The sequence below is a fragment of the Hypanus sabinus genome, chromosome 10, assembly GCF_030144855.1.
Source record: "Hypanus sabinus isolate sHypSab1 chromosome 10, sHypSab1.hap1, whole genome shotgun sequence".
Classification (NCBI taxonomy): domain Eukaryota; kingdom Metazoa; phylum Chordata; class Chondrichthyes; order Myliobatiformes; family Dasyatidae; genus Hypanus; species Hypanus sabinus.
The window spans coordinates 156452696-156476533 of NC_082715.1; positions in this window are offsets into that span (position 1 = coordinate 156452696).

The following is a 23838-nucleotide window of genomic DNA, read 5'->3' on the forward strand; positions in this document are numbered from 1 at the left end:
CCTATCGACCTCACCATAAGCACACCGAGTACCTTGTCCAATGAACAACCTATCGACCTCACCATAAGCACACCGAGTACCTTGTCCAATGAATAACCTCTCGACCTCCATCATAAGCACACCGACTATCATCTCCAATGAATAACCTCTCGACCTCCACCACAAGCACACCGAGCACCTTGTCCAATGAATAACCTATCGACCTCACCATAAACACACCGACTACCTTGTCCAATGAATAACCTATCGACCTCCATCATAAGCACACCGAGTACCTTGTCCAATGAATAACCTATCGACCTCACCATAAGCACAACGAGTACCTTGTCCAATGAATAACCTCTCGACCTCCATCATAAGCACACCGAGTACCTTGTCCAATGAATAACCTATCGACCTCAGAATAAGCACACCGAGTACCTTGTCCAATGAATAACCTCTCGACCTCCATCATAAGCACACCGATTATCATGTCCAATGAATAACCTCTCGACCTCCACCACAAGCACACCGAGCACCTTGTCCAATATATAACCTATCGACCTCACCATAAACACACCGAGTACCTTGTCCAATGAATAACCTATCATCCTCCACCATAAGCACACCGAGTACCTTGTCCAATGAATAACCTCTCGACCTCCACCATAAGCACACCGAGTACCTTGTCCAATGAATAACCTATCGACCTCCACCATAAGCACACCGAGTACCTTGTTCAATGTATAACCTATCGACCTCCACCATATGCACACCGAGTACCTTGTCCAATGAATAACCTATCGACCTCCATCATAAGCGCCCCGAGTACCTTGTCCAATGAATAACCTATCGACCTCCACCATAAACTCACCGAGTACCTTGTCCAATGAATAACCTATCGACCTCCACCATAAATACAACGAGTATCTTTTCCAATGTATAACCTATCGACCTCCACCATAAACACACCGAGTTCCTTGTCCAATGAATAACCTATCGACCTCCACCACAAGCACACCGAGTACCTTGTCCAATGAATAACCTTTCGACCTTCACCATAAGCACATGGAGTACCTTGTCCAGTGAACAACCTATCGAACTGCACCATAAGCACACCGAGTATCGTGTCCAATGAATAACCTATCGACCTCCACCATAAGCACACAGAGTACCTTGTCCAATGAATAACCTATCGACCTCCACCATAAGCACACCGAGTACCGTGTCCAATGAATAACCTATCGACCTCCACCAAAAGCACACCGAGTAACTTGTCCAATGAATAACCTATCGACCTCCACCACAAGCACACCGATCACCTTGTCCAATGAATAACCTATCGACCTACACCATAAACACACCGAGTACCTTGTCCAATGAATAACCTATCGACCTCCACCACAAGCACACCGAGCACCTTGTCCAACGAATAACCTATCGACTTCCCCATAAGAACACCGAGTACCTTGTCCAATGAATAACCTATCGACCTCCACCACAACACACCGAGCACCTTGTCCAATGAATAACCTATCATCCTCCACCATAAGCACACAGAGTACCTTGTCCAATGAATAACCTATCGACCTCCACCATAAACACACCGAGTACCTTGTCCAATGAATAACCTATCGCCCTCCACCACAAGCACACCGAGCACCTTGTCCAATGAATAACCTATCATCCTCCACCATAAGCACACAGAGTACCTTGTCCAATGAATAAGTATCGACCTCCACCATAAACACACCGAGTACCTTGTCCAATGAATAACCGATCATCCTCCACCATAAGCACACCGAGTACCTTGTCCAAATAATAACCTATCGACCTCCACCATTAGCATACCGAGTACCTTGTTCAATGTATAACCTATCGACCTCCACCATAAGCACACCGAGTACCTTGTCCAATGAATAACCTATCGACCTCACCATAAGCACACCGAGTACCTTGTCCAATGAATAACCTATCGACCTCACCATAAGCACACCGAGTACCTTGTCCAATGAATAACCTATCGACCTCCACCATAAACACACCGAGTTCCTTGTCCAATGAATAACCTATCGACCTCCACCACAAGCACACCGAGTACCTTGTCCAATGAATAACCTTTCGACCTTCACCATAAGCACATGGAGTACCTTGTCCAATGAACAACCTATCGACCTCCACCAAAAGCACACCGAGTAACTTGTCCAATGAATAACCTATCGACCTCCACCACAAGCACACCGATCACCTTGTCCAATGAATAACCTATCGACCTACACCATAAACACACCGAGTACCTTGTCCAATGAATAACCTATCGACCTCCACCACAAGCACACCGAGCACCTTGTCCAACGAATAACCTATCGACCTCCCCATAAGAACACCGAGTACCTTGTCCAATGAATAACCTATCGACCTCCACCACAAGCACACCGAGCACCTTGTCCAATGAATAACCTATCATCCTCCACCATAAGCACACAGAGTACCTTGTCCAATGAATAACCTATCGACCTCCACCATAAACACACCGAGTACCTTGTCCAATGAATAACCTATCGCCCTCCACCACAAGCACACCGAGCACCTTGTCCAATGAATAACCTATCATCCTCCACCATAAGCACACAGAGTACCTTGTCCAATGAATAACCTATCGACCTCCACCATAAACACACCGAGTACCTTGTCCAATGAATAACCGATCATCCTCCACCATAAGCACACCGAGTACCTTGTCCAAATAATAACCTATCGATCTCCACCATTAGCATACCGAGTACCTTGTTCAATGTATAACCTATCGACCTCCACCATAAGCACACCGAGTACCTTGTCCAATGAATAACCTATCGACCTCACCATAAGCACACCGAGTACCTTATCCAATGAATAACCTATCGACCTCACCATAAGCACACCGAGTACCTTGTCCAATGAATAACCTATCGACCTCCACCATAAACACACTGAGTTCCTTGTCCAATGAATAACCTATCGACCTCCACCACAAGCACACCGAGTACCTTGTCCAATGAATAACCTTTCGACCTTCACCATAAGCACATGGAGTACCTTGTCCAATGAATAACCTATCGAACTGCACCATAAGCACACCGAGTATCGTGTCCAATGAATAACCTATCGACCTCCACCATAAGCACACAGAGTACCTTGTCCAATGAATAACCTATCGACCTCCACCATAGGCACACCGAGTACCGTGTCCAATGAATAACCTATCGACCTTCACCATAAGCACACCGAGTAACTTGTCCAATGAATAACCTATCGACCTCCACCACAAGCACACCGAGCACCTTGTCCAATGAATAACCTATCGACCTCACCATAAACACACCGACTACCTTGTCCAATGAATAACCTATCGACCTCCATCATAAGCACACCGAGTACCTTGTCCAATGAATAACCTATCGACCTCACCATAAGCACAACGAGTACCTTGTCCAATGAATAACCTCTCGACCTCCATCATAAGCACACCGAGTACCTTGTCCAATGAATAACCTATCGACCTCAGAATAAGCACACCGAGTACCTTGTCCAATGAATAACCTCTCGACCTCCATCATAAGCACACCGATTATCATGTCCAATGAATAACCTCTCGACCTCCACCACAAGCACACCGAGCACCTTGTCCAATATATAACCTATCGACCTCACCATAAACACACCGAGTACCTTGTCCAATGAATAACCTATCATCCTCCACCATAAGCACACCGAGTACCTTGTCCAATGAATAACCTCTCGACCTCCACCATAAGCACACCGAGTACCTTGTCCAATGAATAACCTATCGACCTCCACCATAAGCACACCGAGTACCTTGTTCAATGTATAACCTATCGACCTCCACCATATGCACACCGAGTACCTTGTCCAATGAATAACCTATCGACCTCCATCATAAGCGCCCCGAGTACCTTGTCCAATGAATAACCTATCGACCTCCACCATAAACACACCGAGTACCTTGTCCAATGAATAACCTATCGACCTCCACCATAAATACAACGAGTATCTTTTCCAATGTATAACCTATCGACCTCCACCATAAACACACCGAGTTCCTTGTCCAATGAATAACCTATCGACCTCCACCACAAGCACACCGAGTACCTTGTCCAATGAATAACCTTTCGACCTTCACCATAAGCACATGGAGTACCTTGTCCAATGAACAACCTATCGAACTGCACCATAAGCACACCGAGTATCGTGTCCAATGAATAACCTATCGACCTCCACCATAAGCACACAGAGTACCTTGTCCAATGAATAACCTATCGACCTCCACCATAAGCACACCGAGTACCGTGTCCAATGAATAACCTATCGACCTCCACCAAAAGCACACCGAGTAACTTGTCCAATGAATAACCTATCGACCTCCACCACAAGCACACCGATCACCTTGTCCAATGAATAACCTATCGACCTACACCATAAACACACCGAGTACCTTGTCCAATGAATAACCTATCGACCTCCACCACAAGCACACCGAGCACCTTGTCCAACGAATAACCTATCGACCTCCCCATAAGAACACCGAGTACCTTGTCCAATGAATAACCTATCGACCTCCACCACAACACACCGAGCACCTTGTCCAATGAATAACCTATCATCCTCCACCATAAGCACACAGAGTACCTTGTCCAATGAATAACCTATCGACCTCCACCATAAACACACCGAGTACCTTGTCCAATGAATAACCTATCGCCCTCCACCACAAGCACACCGAGCACCTTGTCCAATGAATAACCTATCATCCTCCACCATAAGCACACAGAGTACCTTGTCCAATGAATAACCTATCGACCTCCACCATAAACACACCGAGTACCTTGTCCAATGAATAACCGATCATCCTCCACCATAAGCACACCGAGTACCTTGTCCAAATAATAACCTATCGACCTCCACCATTAGCATACCGAGTACCTTGTTCAATGTATAACCTATCGACCTCCACCATAAGCACACCGAGTACCTTGTCCAATGAATAACCTATCGACCTCACCATAAGCACACCGAGTACCTTGTCCAATGAATAACCTATCGACCTCACCATAAGCACACCGAGTACCTTGTCCAATGAATAACCTATCGACCTCCACCATAAACACACCGAGTTCCTTGTCCAATGAATAACCTATCTACCTCCACCACAAGCACACCGAGTACCTTGTCCAATGAATAACCTTTCGACCTTCACCATAAGCACATGGAGTACCTTGTCCAATGAACAACCTATCGACCTCCACCAAAAGCACACCGAGTAACTTGTCCAATGAATAACCTATCGACCTCCACCACAAGCACACCGATCACCTTGTCCAATGAATAACCTATCGACCTACACCATAAACACACCGAGTACCTTGTCCAATGAATAACCTATCGACCTCCACCACAAGCACACCGAGCACCTTGTCCAACGAATAACCTATCGACCTCCCCATAAGAACACCGAGTACCTTGTCCAATGAATAACCTATCGACCTCCACCACAAGCACACCGAGCACCTTGTCCAATGAATAACCTATCATCCTCCACCATAAGCACACAGAGTACCTTGTCCAATGAATAACCTATCGACCTCCACCATAAACACACCGAGTACCTTGTCCAATGAATAACCTATCGCCCTCCACCACAAGCACACCGAGCACCTTGTCCAATGAATAACCTATCATCCTCCACCATAAGCACACAGAGTACCTTGTCCAATGAATAACCTATCGACCTCCACCATAAACACACCGAGTACCTTGTCCAATGAATAACCGATCATCCTCCACCATAAGCACACCGAGTACCTTGTCCAAATAATAACCTATCGATCTCCACCATTAGCATACCGAGTACCTTGTTCAATGTATAACCTATCGACCTCCACCATAAGCACACCGAGTACCTTGTCCAATGAATAACCTATCGACCTCACCATAAGCACACCGAGTACCTTGTCCAATGAATAACCTATCGACCTCACCATAAGCACACCGAGTACCTTGTCCAATGAATAACCTATCGACCTCCACCATAAACACACCGAGTTCCTTGTCCAATGAATAACCTATCGACCTCCACCACAAGCACACCGAGTACCTTGTCCAATGAATAACCTTTCGACCTTCACCATAAGCACATGGAGTACCTTGTCCAATGAATAACCTATCGAACTGCACCATAAGCACACCGAGTATCGTGTCCAATGAATAACCTATCGACCTCCACCATAAGCACACAGAGTACCTTGTCCAATGAATAACCTATCGACCTCCACCATAGGCACACCGAGTACCGTGTCCAATGAATAACCTATCGACCTTCACCATAAGCACACCGAGTAACTTGTCCAATGAATAACCTATCGACCTCCACCACAAGCACACCGATCACCTTGTCCAATGAATAACCTATCGACCTCACCATAAGCACACCGAGTACCTTTTCCAATGAATAACCTCCCGACCTCCATCATAAGAACACCGACTATCATGTCCAATGAATAACCTCTCGACCTCCACCACAAGCACACCGAGCACCTTGTCCAATGAATAACCTATCGACCTCACCATAAACACACCGAGTACCTTGTCCAATGAATAACCTATCGACCTCCACCATAAACACACCGAGTTCCTTGTCCAATGAATAACCTATCGACCTCCACCACAAGCACACCGAGTACCTTGTCCAATGAATAACCTTTCGACCTTCACCATAAGCACATGGAGTACCTTGTACAATGAATAACCTATCGAACTGCACCATAAGCACACCGAGTATCGTGTCCAATGAATAACCTATCGACCTCCACCATAACAACACAGAGTACCTTGGCCAATCAATAACCTATCGACCTCCACCATAAGCACACCGAGTACCGTGTCCAATGAATAACCTATCGACCTCCACCATAAGCACACCGAGTAACTTGTCCAATGAATAACCTATCGACCTCCACCACAAGCACACCGATCACCTTGTCCAATGAATAACCTATCGACCTACACCATAAACACACCGAGTACCTTGTCCAATGAATAACCTATCGACCTCCACCACAAGCACACCGAGCACTTTGTCCAATGAATAACCTATCATCCTCCACCATAAGCACACAGAGTACCTTGTCCAATGAATAACCAATCGACCTCCACCATAAACACACCGAGTACCTTGTCCAATGAATAACCTATCGACCTCCACCATAAACACACCGAGTTCCTTGTCCAATGAATAACCTATCGACCTCCACCAGAAGCACACCGAGTACCTTGTCCAATGAATAACCTATCGACCTCCACCATAAGCACACAGAGTACCTTGTCCAATGAATAACCTATCGACCTCCACCATAAGCACACCGAGTACCGTGTCCAATGAATAACATATCGACCTCCACCATAAGCACACCGAGTAACTTGTCCAATGAATAACCTATCGACCTCCACCACAAGCACACCGATCACCTTGTCCAATGAATAACCTATCGACCTCACCATAAGCACACCTTGTCCAATGAATATCCTCCCGACCTCCATCATAAGCACACAGACTATCATGTCCAATGAATAACCTCTCGACCTCCACCACAAGCACACCGAGCACCTTGTCCAATGAATAACCTATCGACCTCACCATAATCACACCGAGTAGCTTGTCCAATGAATAACCTATCGACCTCCACCATAAACACACCGAGTTCCTAGTCCAATGAATAACCTATCGACCTCCACCACAAGCACACCGAGTACCTTGTCCAATGAATAACCTTTCGACCTTCACCATAAGCACATGGAGTACCTTGTCCAATGAATAACCTATCGAACTGCACCATAAGCACACCGAGTATCGTGTCCAATGAATAACGTATCGACCTCCACCATAAGCACACAGAGTACCTTGGCCAATCAATAACCTATCGACCTCCACCATAAGCACACCGAGTACCGTGTCCAATGAATAACCTATCGACCTCCACCATAAGCACACCGAGTAACTTGTCCAATGAATAACCTATCGACCTCCACCACAAGCACACCGATCACCTTGTCCAATGAATAACCTATCGACCTACACCATAAACACACGGAGTACCTTGTCCAATGAATAACCTATCGACCTCCACCACAAGCACACCGAGCACCTTGTCCAATGAATAACCTATCGAACTCCACCATAAACACACCGAGTACCTTGTCCAATGAATAACCTATCGACCTCCACCATAAACACCCCGAGTACCTTGTCCAATGAATAACCTATCGACCTCCACCATAAGGACACCGAGTACCTTGTCCAATGAATAACCGATCATCCTCCACCATAAGCACACCGAGTACCTTGTCCAAATAATAACCTATCGACCTCCACCATTAGCATACCGAGTACCTTGTTCAATCTATAACCTATCGACCTCCACCATAAGCACACCGAGTACCTTGTCCAATGAATAACCTATCGACCTCACCATAAGCACACCGAGTACCTTGTCCAATGAATAACCTATCGACCTTACCATCAGCACACCGATTACCTTGTCCAATGAATAACCTATCGACCTCCACCATAAGCACACCAAGTACCTTGTCCAATGAATAACCTATCGACCTCCAGCATAAGCACACCGAGTACCTTGTCCAATGAATAACCTATCGACCTCCGCCAGAAGCACACCGAGTACCATGTCCAATGAATAACCTATCGACCTCCAGCATAAGCACACCGAGTACCTTGTACAATGAATAACCTATCGACCTCCACCATAAGCACACCGAGTAACTTGTCCAATGAATAACCTATGGACCTCCACCATAAGCACACCGAGCACCTTTTCCAATGAATAAACTATCGACCTCACCATAAGCACACCGAGTACCTTGTCCAATGAATAACCTATCGACCTCCACCATAAGCACAACGAGCACCTTTTCCAATGAATAACCTATGGACCTCCACCATAAGCACACCGAGCACCTTTTCCAATGAATAACCTATCGACCTCACCATAAACACACCGAGTACCTTGTCCAATGAATAACCTCCCGACCTGCATCATAAGCACACCGACTATCATGTCCAATGAATAACCTCTCGACCTCCACCACAACCACACCGAGCACCTTGTCCAATGAATAACCTATCGACCTCACCATAAACACACCGAGTACCTTGTCCAATGAATAACCTCTCGACCTCCATCATAAGCACACCGACTATCATGTCCAATGAATAACCTCTCGACCTCCACCACAAGCACACCGAGCACCTTGTCCAATGAATAACCTATCGACCTCACCATAAATACACCGAGTACCTTGTCCAATGAATAACCTATCGACCTCCACCATAAGCACACCGAGTACCTTGCCCAATGAATAACCTATCGACCTGCACCATAAGCACGCCGAGTATCGTGTCCAATGAATAACCTTTCGACCTCCACCATAAGCACACCGAGTACCTTGTCCAATGAATAACCTATCGACCTCCACCACAAGCACACCGAGTGCCTTGTCTAATGAATAACCTATCGAACTCCATCATAAGCACACCGAGTACCTTGTCCAGTGAATAACCTATCGACCTCCACCATAAGCACACCGAGTACCTTGTCCAATGTATAACCTATCGACCTCCACCAAAAACACACCGAGTACCTTGTAAAATGAATAACCTATCGACCTCCACCAGAAGCACACCGAGTACCATGTCCGATGAATAAACTATCGACCTCCATCATAAACACACCGAGTACCTTTTCCAATGAATAAACTATCGACCTCCACCATAAGCACACCGAGTATCTTGTCCAATGAATAACCTATCGACCTCCACCATAACCACACTGAGTACCTTGTCCAATGAATAACCTATCGACCTCCATCATAAACACACCGAGTATATTTTCCAATGAATAACCTTTCGACCTCCACCATAAGCACACCGAGTATCTTGTCCAATGAATAACCTATCGACCTTCACCGTAAGAACACCGAGTACCTTGTCCGATGAATAACCTATCGACCTGCACCATAAGCACACCGAGTACCATGTCCAATGAATAACCTATCGACCTCCACCATAAGCACACCGAGTACCTTGTCCAATGAATAACCTATCGACCTCCACCATAAGCACACCGAGTAGCTTGTCCAATGAATAACCTATCGACCTTCACCGTAAGCACACCGAGTACCTTTTCCAATGAATAACCTATCGAACTGCACCATAAGCACACCGAGTATCGTGTCCAATGAATAACCTATCGACCTCCACCATAAGCACACAGAGTACCTTGTCCAATGAATAAACTATCGACCTTCACCATAAGCACACCCAGTATCTTGTCCAATAAATAACCTGTCGATCACCAGCATAAGCACACCGAGTATCTAGTCCAATGAATAACCTATCGTCCTCCATCAAAAGCACACCGAGTACGTTGTCCAATGAATAACCTAACGACCTCACCATAAGCACACCGAGTACCTTGTCCAATGAATAACCTCTCGACCTCCATCATAAGCACACCGACTATCATGTCCAATGAATAACCTCTCGACCTCCACCACAAGCACACCGAGTACCTTGTCCAATGAATAACCAATCCACCTTCACCATAAGCACACCGAATACCTTGTGCAATGAATAACCTATCGACCTCCACCATAAGCACACCGAGTACCTTGTCCAATGAATAACCTATCGACCTCCACCATAAACACACCGAGTAGCTTGTCCAATGAATAACCTATCGACCTCCACCATAAGCACACCGAGTACCTTGTCCAATCAATAACCTATCGACCTCCAACACAAGCACATCGAGTACCTTGTCCAATGAATAACCTATCGACCTCCACCATAAGCACATCGAGTACCTTGTCCAATGAATAACCTATCGACCTGCACCATAAGCACATCGAGTACCTTGTCCAATGAATAACCTATCGACCTCCACCACAAGCACATCGAGTACCTTGTCCAATGAATAACCTCTCGACCTCCACCATAAGCACATCAAGTACCTTTTCCAATGAATAACCTATCGACCTCACCATAAGCACACCGTGTACCTTGTCCAATGAATAACCTATCGACCTCACCATAAGCACACCGAGTACCTTCTCCAATGAATAACCTCTCGACCTCCATCATAAGCACACCGACTATCATGTCCAATGAATAACCTCTCGACCTCCACCACAAGCACACCGAGCACCTTGTCCAATGAATAACCTATCGACCTCCATCATAAGCACACCGAGTACCTTGTCCAATGAATAACCTATCAACCTCCACCATAAGCACACCGAGTACCTTGTCCAATGAATAACCTATCGACCTCCACCATAAGCACACCGAGTACCTTGTCCAATGAATAACCTCTCGACCTCCACCATAAGCACACCGAGTACCTTGTCCAATGAATAACCTATCGACCTCCACCATCAAAACACCGAGTACCTTGTCCAATAAATAACCTATCGACCTCCAACATAAGCACACCGAGTACCTTGTCCAATGAATAACCAATCGACCTCCACCATAAGCACACCGAGTACCTTGTCCAATGAATAACCTATCGACCTCCAACATAAGCACACCGAGTATCTTGTCCAATGAATAACCTATCGACCTCCACCATAAGCACACCGAGTACCTTGTCCAATGAATAACCTATCGACCTCCACCATAAGCACACCGAGTACCTTGTCCAATGAATAACCTATCGACCTCCAACATAAGCACACCGAGTACCTTGTCCAATGAATAACCTATCGACCTCCAACATAAGCACACCGAGTACCTTGTCCAATGAATAACCTATCGAACTCCACCATAAGCACACCGAGTACCTTGTCCAATGAATAACCTATCGAACTCCACCATAAGCACACCGAGAATCTTGTCCAATGAATAGCCTATCGACCTCCATCATAAGCACACGGAGTATCTTGTCCAATTTATAACCTATCGACCTCCACCATAAACACACCGAGTGCCTTGTCCAATGAATAACCTATCGACCTCCTGCATAAGCACACCGAGTACCTTGTCCAATGAATAACCTATCGACCTCCACCATAAACACACTGAGTACCTTGTCCAATGAATAACCTATCGACCTCCACCATAAGCACACCGAGTACCTTGTCCAATGAATAACCTATCGACCTCCACCTTAAGCACACCGAGTACCTTGTCCAATGAATACCCTATCGACCTCCACCATAAACACACCGAGTTCCTTGTCCAATGAATAACCTATCGACCTACACCATAAGCACACCGAGTACCTTGTCCAATGAATGACCTATCGACCTCCACCATAAACACACCGAGTTACTTGTCCAATGAATAACCTATCGACCTCCACCATAAACACACTGAGTACCTTGTCCAATGAATAACCTATCGACCTCCACCATAAGCACACCGAGTACCTTGTGCAATGAATAACCTATCGAACTCCATCATAAGCACACCGAGTACCTTGTACAATGTATAACCTATCGAACTCCACCATAAGCACACCGAGTACCTTGTCCAATGAATAACCGATTGACCTCCACCATAAGCACAACGAGTACCTTGTCCAATGAATAACCTATTGACCTCCACCATAAGCACACCGAGTACCTTGTCCAATGAATAACCTATTGACCTCCACCATAAGCACACCGAGTACCTTGTCCAATGAAAAACCTATCGACCTCCACCATAAGCACACCGAGTATCTTGTCCAATGAATAACCTATCGACCTCCACCAGAAGCACACCGAGTACCTTGTCCAATGAATAACCTATCGACCTGCACCATAAGCACACCGAGTACCTTGTCCAATGAATAACCTATCGACCTCCACCATAAGCACACCGAGTACCTTGTCCAATGAATAACCTATCGACCTCCACCATAAGCACACCGAGTAGCTTGTCCAATGAATAACCTATCGACCTCCACCGTAAGCGCACAGAGTACCGTGTCCAATGAATAACCTATCGACCTCCACCAAAAGCACACCGAGTACCTTGTCCAATGAATAACCTATCATCCACCACCGTAAGCACACCGAGTACCTTGTCCAATGAATAACCTATCGACCTCCACCATAAGCACACCGAGTACCTTGTCCAATGAATAACCTATCGACCTCCACCATAAGGAAACCGAGTACCTTGTCCAATGAATAACCTATCATCCTCCACCATAAGCACACCGAGTACCTTGTCCAATGAATAACCTCTCGACCTCCACCATAAGCACACCGAGTACCTTGTCCAATGAATAACCTATCGACCTCCACCATAAGCACACCGAGAACCTTGTTCAATGTATAACCTATCGACCTCCACCATAAGCACACCGAGTAGCTTGTCCAATGAATAACCTATCGACCTCCACCGTAAGCGCACAGAGTACCGTGTCCAATGAATAACCTATCGACCTCCACCAAAAGCACACCGAGTACCTTGTCCAATGAATAACCTATCATCCACCACCGTAAGCACACCGAGTACCTTGTCCAATGAATAACCTATCGACCTCCACCACAAGCACACCGAGTACCTTGTCCAATGAATAACCTATCGACCTCCACCATAAGCACACCGAGTATCTTGTCCAATGAATAACCTATCGACCTCCACCATAAGCACACCAAGTAGCTTGTCCAATGAATAACCTATCGACCTTCTCCATAAGCACACCGAGTACCTTGTTCAATGAATAACCTCTCGACCTCCACCATAAACACACCGAGTATCTTGTCCAATGAATAACCTCTCGACCTCCACCATAAGCACACCGAGTATCTTGTCCAATGAATAAACTATCGACCTTCACCATATGCACACCGAGTATCTTGTCCAATGAATAAACTATCGACCTTCACCATAAGCACACCGAGTACCTTGTCCAATGAATAACCTATCGACCTCCACCATAAGCACACCGAGTAGCTTGTCCAATGAATAACCTATCGACCTTCACCGTAAGCACACCGAGTACCTTTTCCAATGAATAACCTATCGAACTGCACCATAAGCACACCGAGTATCGTGTCCAATGAATAACCTATCGACCTCCACCATAAGCACACAGAGTACCTTGTCCAATGAATAAACTATCGACCTTCACCATAAGCACACCCAGTATCTTGTCCAATAAATAACCTGTCGATCACCAGCATAAGCACACCGAGTATCTAGTCCAATGAATAACCTATCGTCCTCCATCAAAAGCACACCGAGTACGTTGTCCAATGAATAACCTAACGACCTCACCATAAGCACACCGAGTACCTTGTCCAATGAATAACCTCTCGACCTCCATCATAAGCACACCGACTATCATGTCCAATGAATAACCTCTCGACCTCCACCACAAGCACACCGAGTACCTTGTCCAATGAATAACCAATCCACCTTCACCATAAGCACACCGAATACCTTGTGCAATGAATAACCTATCGACCTCCACCATAAGCACACCGAGTACCTTGTCCAATGAATAACCTATCGACCTCCACCATAAACACACCGAGTAGCTTGTCCAATGAATAACCTATCGACCTCCACCATAAGCACACCGAGTACCTTGTCCAATCAATAACCTATCGACCTCCAACACAAGCACATCGAGTACCTTGTCCAATGAATAACCTATCGACCTCCACCATAAGCACATCGAGTACCTTGTCCAATGAATAACCTATCGACCTGCACCATAAGCACATCGAGTACCTTGTCCAATGAATAACCTATCGACCTCCACCACAAGCACATCGAGTACCTTGTCCAATGAATAACCTCTCGACCTCCACCATAAGCACATCAAGTACCTTTTCCAATGAATAACCTATCGACCTCACCATAAGCACACCGTGTACCTTGTCCAATGAATAACCTATCGACCTCACCATAAGCACACCGAGTACCTTCTCCAATGAATAACCTCTCGACCTCCATCATAAGCACACCGACTATCATGTCCAATGAATAACCTCTCGACCTCCACCACAAGCACACCGAGCACCTTGTCCAATGAATAACCTATCGACCTCCATCATAAGCACACCGAGTACCTTGTCCAATGAATAACCTATCAACCTCCACCATAAGCACACCGAGTACCTTGTCCAATGAATAACCTATCGACCTCCACCATAAGCACACCGAGTACCTTGTCCAATGAATAACCTCTCGACCTCCACCATAAGCACACCGAGTACCTTGTCCAATGAATAACCTATCGACCTCCACCATCAAAACACCGAGTACCTTGTCCAATAAATAACCTATCGACCTCCAACATAAGCACACCGAGTACCTTGTCCAATGAATAACCAATCGACCTCCACCATAAGCACACCGAGTACCTTGTCCAATGAATAACCTATCGACCTCCAACATAAGCACACCGAGTATCTTGTCCAATGAATAACCTATCGACCTCCACCATAAGCACACCGAGTACCTTGTCCAATGAATAACCTATCGACCTCCACCATAAGCACACCGAGTACCTTGTCCAATGAATAACCTATCGACCTCCAACATAAGCACACCGAGTACCTTGTCCAATGAATAACCTATCGACCTCCAACATAAGCACACCGAGTACCTTGTCCAATGAATAACCTATCGAACTCCACCATAAGCACACCGAGTACCTTGTCCAATGAATAACCTATCGAACTCCACCATAAGCACACCGAGAATCTTGTCCAATGAATAGCCTATCGACCTCCATCATAAGCACACGGAGTATCTTGTCCAATTTATAACCTATCGACCTCCACCATAAACACACCGAGTGCCTTGTCCAATGAATAACCTATCGACCTCCTGCATAAGCACACCGAGTACCTTGTCCAATGAATAACCTATCGACCTCCACCATAAACACACTGAGTACCTTGTCCAATGAATAACCTATCGACCTCCACCATAAGCACACCGAGTACCTTGTCCAATGAATAACCTATCGACCTCCACCTTAAGCACACCGAGTACCATGTCCAATGAATAACCTATCGACCTACACCATAAGCACACCGAGTACCTTGTCCAATGAATGACCTATCGACCTCCACCATAAACACACCGAGTTACTTGTCCAATGAATAACCTATCGACCTCCACCATAAACACACTGAGTACCTTGTCCAATGAATAACCTATCGACCTCCACCATAAGCACACCGAGTACCTTGTGCAATGAATAACCTATCGAACTCCATCATAAGCACACCGAGTACCTTGTCCAATGAATAACCGATTGACCTCCACCATAAGCACAACGAGTACCTTGTCCAATGAATAACCTATTGACCTCCACCATAAGCACACCGAGTACCTTGTCCAATGAATAACCGATTGACCTCCACCATAAGCACAACGAGTACCTTGTCCAATGAAAAACCTATCGACCTCCACCATAAGCACACCGAGTACCTTGTCCAATGAATAACCTATCGACCTCCACCAGAAGCACACCGAGTACCTTGTCCAATGAATAACCTATCGACCTGCACCATAAGCACACCGAGTACCTTGTCCAATGAATAACCTATCGACCTCCACCATAAGCACACCGAGTACCTTGTCCAATGAATAACCTATCGACCTCCACCATAAGCACACCGAGTAGCTTGTCCAATGAATAACCTATCGACCTCCACCGTAAGCGCACAGAGTACCTTGTCCAATGAATAACCTCTCGACCTCCACCATAAGCACACCGAGTACCTTGTCCAATGAATAACCTATCGACCTCCACCATAAGCACACCGAGTACCTTGTCCAATGAATAACCTCTCGACCTCCACCATAAGCACACCGAGTACCTTGTCCAATGAATAACCTATCGACCTCCACCATAAGCACACCGAGTACCTTGTCCAATGAATAACCTATCGACCTCCATCATAAACACACCGAGTACCTTGTCCAATGAATAACCTATCGACCTCCACCATAAATACACCGAGTACCTTGTCCAATGAATAACCTATCGACCTCCACCATAAATACACCGAGTATCTTTTCCAATATATAACCTATCGACCTCCACCATAAACAAACCGAGTTCCTTGTCCAATGAATAACCTATCGACCTCCACCACAAGCACACCGAGTACCATGTCCAATGAATAACCTATCGAACTCCATCATAAGCACACCGAGTACCTTGTCCAATGAATAACCTATCGACCTCCACCACAAGCACACCGAGTGCCTTGTCTAATGAATAACCTATCGAACTCCATCATAAGCACAGCGAGTACCTTGTCCAGTGAATAACCTATCGACCTCCACCATAAGCACACCGAGTACCTTGACCAATGTATAACCTATCGACCTCCACCAAAAACACACCGAGTACCTTGTAAAATGAATAACCTATCGACCTCCACCATAAGCACACCGAGTACCATGTCCGATGAATAAACTATCGACCTCCATCATAAACACACCGAGTACCTTTTCCAATGAATAAACTATCGACCTCCAGCATAAGCACACCGAGTATCTTGTCCAATGAATAACCTATCGACCTCCATCATAAACACAACGAGTATCTTTTCCAATGCATAACCTTTCGACCTCCACCATAAGCACACCGAGTATCTTGTCCAATGAATAACCTATCGACCTTCACCATAAGCACACCGAGTACCTTGTCCAATGAATAACCTATCGACCTCCACCGTAAAAACACCGAGTACCTTGTCCAATGAATAACCTATCGACCTGCACCATAAGCACACCGAGTACCTTCTCCAATGAATAACCTATCGACCTCCACCATAAGCACACCGAGTAGCTTGTCCAATGAATAACCTATCGACCTCCACCGTAAGCGCACAGAGTACCGTGTCCAATGAATAACCTATCGACCTCCACCATAAGCACACCGAGTACCTTGTCCAATGAATAACCTATCGACCTCCACCATAAGCACACCGAGTACCTTGTTCAATGTATAACCTATCGACCTCCACCATATGCACACCGAGTACCTTGTCCAATGAATAACCTATCGACCTCCATCATAAGCACACCGAGTACCTTGTCCAATGAATAACCTATCGACCTCCACCATAAACACACCGAGTGCCTTGTCCAATGAATAACCTATCGACCTCCACCACAAGCACACCGAGTACCTTGTCCAATGAATAACCTATCGACCTCCACCATAAATACACCGAGTATCTTTTCCAATATATAACCTATCGACCTCCACCATAAACAAACCGAGTTCCTTGTCCAATGAATAACCTATCGACCTCCACCACAAGCACACCGAGTACCATGTCCAATGAATAACCTATCGAACTCCATCATAAGCACACCGAGTACCTTGTCCAATGAATAACCTATCGACCTTCACCATAAGCACACCGAGTACCTTGTCCAATGAATAACCTATCGAACTGCACCATAAGCACACCGAGTATCGTGTCCAATGAATAACCTATCGACCTCCACCATAAGCACACAGAGTACCTTGTCCAATGAATAACCTATCTACCTCCACCATAAGCACACCGATTAACTTGTCCAATGAATAACCTATCGACCTCCACCACAAGCACACCGAGCACCTTGTCCAATGAATAAACTATCGACCTCCCCATAAGAACACCGAGTACCTTGTCCAATGAATAACCTATCGACCTCCACCACAAGCACACCGAGCACCTTGTCCAATGAATAACCTATCATCCTCCACCATAAGCACACAGAGTACCTTGTCCAATGAATAACCTATCGACCTCCACCATAAACACACCGAGTACCTTGTCCAATGAATAACCTATCGACCTCCACCATAAGGACACCGAGTACCTTGTCCAATGAATAACCTATCATCCTCCACCATAAGCACACCGAGTACCTTGTCCAAATAATAACCTATCGACCTCCACCATTAGCATACCGAGTACCTTGTTCAATGTATAATCTATCGACCTCCACCATAAGCACACCGAGTACCTTGTCCAATGAATAAACTATCGACCTCACCATAAGCACACCGAGTACCTTGTCCAATGAATAACCTATCGACCTCACCATAAGCACACCGAGTACCTTGTCCAATGAATAACCTATCGACCTCCACCATAAGCACACCAAGTACCTTGTCCAATGAATAACCTATCGACCTCCACCATAAGCACACCAAGTACCTTGTCCAATGAATAACCTATCGACCTCCGCCAGAAGCACACCGAGTACCATGTCCAATGAATAACCTATCAACCTCCAGCATAAGCACACCGAGTAACTTGTCCAATGAATAACCTATCGACCTCCACCATAAGCACATCGAGCACCTTTTCCAATGAATAACCTATCGACCTCACCATAAGCACACCGAGTACCTTGTCCAATGAATAACCTATCGACCTCACCATAAGCACACAGAGTACCGTGTCCAATGAATAACCTATCATCCTCCACCGTAAGCACACCGAGTACCTTGTCCAATGAATATCCTATCGACCTCCACCATAAGCACACCGAGTACCTTGTCCAATGAATAAACTATCGACCTCCACCATAAGGACACCGAGTACCTTCTCCAATGAATAACCTATCATCCTCCACCATAAGCACACCGAGTACCTTGTCCAATGAATAACCTCTCGACCTCCACCATAAGCACACCGAGTACCTTGTCCAATGAATAACCTATCGACCTCCACCATAAGCACACCGAGTACCTTGTTCAATGAATAACCTATCGACCTCCACCATAAACACACCGAGTACCTTGTCCAATGAATAACCTATCGACCTCCACCATAAATACACCGAGTATCTTTTCCAATATATAACCTATCGATCTCCACCATAAACACACCGAGTTCCTTGTCCAATGAATAACCTATTGACCTCCACCACAAGCACACCGAGTACCTTGTCCAATGAATAACCTATTGACCTCCACCATAAGCACACCGTGTACCTTGTCCAATGAATAACCTATCGACCTACACCATAAGCACACCGAGTACCTTGTCCAATGAATAACCTATCGACCTCCACCACAAGCACACCGAGCACCTTGTCCAATGAATAACCTATCGAACTCCACCATATGCACACCGAGTACCTTGTCCAATGAATAACCTATCGACCTCCATCATAAGCACACCGAGTACCTTGTCCAATGAATAACCTATCGACCTCCACCATAAACACACCGAGTATCTTGTCCAATGAATAAACTATCGACCTCCACCATAAGCACACCGAGTACCTTGTCCAATGAATAACCTATCGACCTCCACCATAAGCACACCGAGTACCTTTTCCAATGAATAACCTATCGACCTTCTCCATAAGCACACCGAGTACCTTGTCCAATGAATAACCTATCGACCTTAACCATAAGCACACCGAGTACCTTGTCCAATGAATAACCTATCGACCTCCACCATAAGCACACCGAGTAGCTTGTCCAATGAATAACCTATCGACCTCCACCGTAAGCGCACAGAGTACAGTGTCCAATGAATAACCTATCGACCTCCACCATAAACACACCGAGTACCTTGTCCAATGAATAACCTATCATCCTCCACCGTAAGCACACCGAGTACCTTGTCCAATGAATAACCTATCGACCTCCAACATAAGCACACCGAGTGCCTTGTCCAATGAATAACCTATCGACCTCCACCATAAGGACACCGAGTACCTTGTCCAATGAATAACCTATCATCCTCCACCATAAGCACACCGAGTACCTTGTCCAATGAATAACCTCTCGACCTCCACCATAAGCACACCGAGTACCTTGTCCAATGAATAACCTATCGACCTCCACCATAAGCACACCGAGTACTTTGTTCAATGTATAACCTATCGACCTCCACCATATGCACACCGAGTCCCTTGTCCAATGAATAACCTATCGACCTCCATCATAAGCACCCCGAGTACCTTGACCAATGAATAACCTATCGACCTCCACCATAAACACACCGAGTACCTTGTCCAATGAATAACCTATCGACCTCCACCATAAATACACCGAGTATCTTTTCCAATGTATAACCTATCGACCTCCACCATAAACACACCGAGTTCCTTGTCCAATGCATAACTTATCGACCTCCACCACAAGCAGAACCGAGTACCATCTCCAATGAATAACCTATCGAACTCCATCATAAGCACACCGAGTTCCTTGTCCAATGAATAATCTATCGACCTTCACCATAAGCACACCGAGTACCTTGTCCAATGAATAACCTTTCGATCTTCACCATAAGCACATGGAGTACCTTGTCCAATGAATAACCTATCGAACTGCACCATAAGCACACCGAGTACCTTGTCCAATGAATAACCTATCTACATCCACCATAAGCACACCGAGTAACTTGTCCAATGAATAACCTATAGTCCTCCACCACAAGCACACCGAGCACCTTGTCCAATGAATAACCTATCTTCCTCCACCATAAACACACCGAGTACCTTGTCCAATGAATAACCTATCGACCTCCACCACAAGCACACCGAGCACCTTGTCCAATGAATAACCTATGGACCTCCCCATTAGCACACCGAGTACCTTGTCCAATGAATAACCTGTCGACCTCCAACACAAGCACACCGAGCACCTTGTCCAATGAATAACCTATCATCCTCCACCATAAGCACACCGAGTACCCTGTCCAATGAATAACCTATCGACCTCCACCATAAACACACCGAGTACCTTGTCCAATGAATAACCTATCGACCTCCACCATAAGGACACCGAGTACCTTGTCCAATGAATAACCTATCATCCTCCACCATAAGCACACCGAGTACCTTGTCCAATGAATAACCTATCGACCTCCACCATAAACACACCGAGTACCTTGTCCAATGAATAACCTATCGACCTCACCATAAGCACACTGAGTACCTTGTCCAATGAATAACCTATCGACCTCAACATAAGCACACCGAGTACCTTGTCCAATGAATAACCTATCGTACTCCACCATAAGCACACCAAGTACCTTGTCCAATGAATAACCTATCGACCTCCAGCATAAGCACACCGAGTACCTTGTCCAATGAATAACCTATCGACCTCCACCATAAGCACACCAAGTACCTTGTCCAATGAATAACCTATCGACCTCCAGCATAAGCACACCGAGTACCTTGTCCAATGAATAACCTATCGACCTCACCATAAGCACACCGAGTACCTTGTCCAATGAATAACCTATCGACCTCCACCATAAGCACACCGAGTACCATGTCCAATGAATGACCTATCAACCTCCACCATAAGCACACCGAGTACCATGTCCAATGAATAACCTATCGACCTCCAGCATAAGCACCCCGTGTACCTTGTTCAATGAATAACCTATCGACCTCCATCATAAGCACACCGAGTAACTTGTCCAATGAATAACCTATCGACCTCCACCATAAGCACACCGAGCACCTTTTCCAATGAATAACCTATCGACCTCACCATAAGCACACCGAGTACCTTGTCCAATGAATAACCTCTCGACCTCCATCATAAGCACACCGACTATCATGTCCAATGAATAACCTCTCGACCTCCATCATAAGCACACCGAGTACCTTGTCCAATGAATAACCTATCGACCTCCACCATAAGCACACCGAGTACCTTGTCCAATGAATAACCTCTCGACCTCCATCAGAAGCACGCCGAGTAGCTTGTCCAATGAATAACCTATCGTCCTCCATCATAAGCACACCGAGTATCTTGTCCAATGTATAACCTATCGACCTCCACCATAAACACACCGAGTTCCTTGTCCAATGAATAACCTATCGACCTCCACCATAAACACGACGAGTTCCTTGTCCAATGAATAACCTATCGACCTCCACCATAAGCACACCGAATACACTGTCCAATGTACAACCTATCGAACTCCACCTTAAGCACACCGAGAACCTTGTACAATGAATGACCTATTGACCTCCACCATAAGCACACCGAGTACCTTGTCGAATGAATAACCTATTGACCTCCACCATAAGCACACCGAGTACCTTGTCCAATGAATAACCTATTGACCTCCACCATAAGCACACCGAGTACCTTGTCCAATGAAAAACCTATCGAACTCCATCATAAACACACCGAGTACCTTGTCCAATGAATAACCTATCGACCTCCACCATAAACACACCGAGTATCTTGTCCAATGAATAAACTATCGACCTCCACCATAAGCACACCGAGTACCTTGACCAATGAATAACCTATCGACCTCCACCATAAACACACCGAGTACCTTGTCCAATGAATAACCTATCGACCTCCACCATAAATACACCGAGTATCTTTTCCAATGAATAACCTATCGACCTCCACCATAAACACACCGAGTTCCTTGTCCAATGAATAACTTATCGACCTCCACCACAAGCAGAACCGAGTACCATCTCCAATGAATAACCTATCGAACTCCATCATAAGCACACCGAGTTCCTTGTCCAATGAATGACCTATTGACCTTCACCATAAGCACACCGAGTACCTTGTCCAATGAATAACCTTTCGATCTGCACCATAAGCACATGGAGTACCTTGTCCAATGAATAACCTATCGAACTGCACCATAAGCACACCGAGTACCTTGTCCAATGAATAACCTATCTACCTCCACCATAAGCACACCGAGTAACTTGTCCAATGAATAAACTATCGACCTTCACCATAAGCACACCGAGTACCTTGTCCAATGAAAAACCTATCGAACTCCATCATAAACACACCGAGT